The sequence below is a fragment of the Ascidia mentula genome, chromosome 3, assembly GCF_947561715.1.
Source record: "Ascidia mentula chromosome 3, kaAscMent1.1, whole genome shotgun sequence".
Taxonomy (NCBI): Eukaryota; Metazoa; Chordata; class Ascidiacea; order Phlebobranchia; family Ascidiidae; genus Ascidia; species Ascidia mentula.
In genome coordinates, this window is record NC_138568.1 from 407417 (window position 1) to 409273 (window position 1857).

General features: G+C 36.7%; 2 non-coding genes across 2 annotated transcripts; one reads left to right on the top strand and one right to left on the bottom strand.

Annotated features, from left to right (window-relative positions):
- Positions 1-214: 214 nt before the first annotated feature.
- Trnaw-cca (transfer RNA tryptophan (anticodon CCA)) lies at positions 215-286 on the bottom strand. The gene has a single exon. It is a non-coding gene; the product is annotated as a tRNA-Trp (tRNA).
- A 587-nt stretch (positions 287-873) lies between these two features.
- On the top strand, positions 874-946 carry Trnar-ucg (transfer RNA arginine (anticodon UCG)). The gene has a single exon. It is a non-coding gene; the product is annotated as a tRNA-Arg (tRNA).
- The last annotated feature ends 911 nt before the right edge of the window (positions 947-1857 follow it).

Genomic DNA, 1857 nt, shown 5'->3' on the forward strand with positions numbered 1-1857 from the left:
AGAACGTTAACACCAAGTTATAACTTCACGAAGTAAATTGCAATGAGATGTCTGTCATTTTTGCTTCTGGTAATAATGTAATACATCGTTGTTCTTCACTATGACTGTAAACAACAGACATTAAACGAATAACCGGCATTCGGTAACGACGCAGCAACCACATTTTTTTAAAGAAAGAGGAAAGTTTGCAATAGTAACCAGACGCAAAAAAGCTTGACCCCGACGTGATTTGAACACGCAACCTTCTGATCTGGAGTCAGACGCGCTACCGTTGCGCCACGGAGTCGAACGACTGCATGTGCTTGTTTTTGTGACGTGACAGACGGGATGTGTGACAACATACAGATATATTATCACCCAAGACCTATTTCTTTGTGATGATAAAACAACACCAGTTATGCATGATATAATTTGACCTTGGCGGCGAAGGGTTTTCACGCTAACATGTTTGACCTTGGGTCCGCTTTGGTCTTAAAAAATATCTGCTTACATTTGTGATCTGTATTCCATTCGATGCGTCCCAATTTAAAACACAATGTTAAGTTAGTTCAATAAATTGTGGCGTTTTGTCTTTTTTGCATTGCAATGAACAAGATGGTAAACAAAACTTCGCAAACTTTGCAAAACAAAACTTTTTTACTAACTTGTAGCTTTCGCATGGTTTCATTATCAAAAATATCATTCTATTTGAACATTATTACCTTAACTACGTTTTTTGCGCTGTCTCCAGTCTTTTAAATATTTGTAAATAGTTGCAACGTTCCCAAAAAATTTGCAGCGTTGTAATTTTGTCTTTGTGCAAACAAGCACAGCGAACAAGAAGACAACCTTGCTTCACAAATATAACTCGAAACCCCAACGAATAGCTCGACCGGCCGCATGGCCTAATGGATAAGGCGTCTGACTTCGAATCAGAAGATTGAGGGTTCGAGTCCCTCTGTGGTCATTTTTGCCTCTTTCAAACGTTTCAAACTTTACGATGATCGGTTATTCTGATACCGAAACCGACTCCCTTACACATCATTTAGGCCTTTGACTTGGAATTTTCCTGCCACTTCTGCCCAAATATATTTTAATTTTTGAGTTTCCGCTCTAGCCGTTATTGAATGTTACAACTTTTTTGAAACATTTTTCTTTGCACCAAAAACCACTTCCCTATGCCAACAACCAGTCATGTGTGTTTTGTATGTATTTAATCACATATATCTGTCAAAGTGATTTCAGTATACGTCTGTAGCGGTGGATTGTTGTTATATCTATTATGTTTGTTTCTAGAAACTCTAGTGCTATGGAAATATTCTTTGTGACGCAAAATCCGCTAAAATCAACACAGAACCACCCAATAGTATGGAGAAAATGCACCCTGTTGTGTTTCTTGATATCTGTAAGGAATATGTTCCCATGCTCGCCATTTCTTAATGTGTTTGACATATATGTTTTGTTAAGCTTATTTCACACTTGATTGTGAATTTCAACACTAGAGCAATATGTGATTAATTTGAAACGAATCACTTACTTTAAATTGCCCCGAACAATAAGTTAAAACAGAACGTAAGTTTGTGTGTAAAGAACTACCTTAAAATTTGTGATTTACCTTGTAAAAAATCTTTACCACATCATAAAACGATGATTATAATGTGAGTAAAAAAGGTAATGTTTTTCTGCATTGAGCTTTATGTAAAGTTTGACGGTAAATTTGACAAATGTGATGGTGAGTATTTATTGTGCTCCCTGGAATTGCCAGGTAATTTTGGAACTTTGTTGTTTTCATTGAGGTTTGTTCCTGTCTAGGATACCAACGATTTGCTGCAGGCATGAAACAGAAAATCAAACAGTGAAACTCACGGATATTTACCG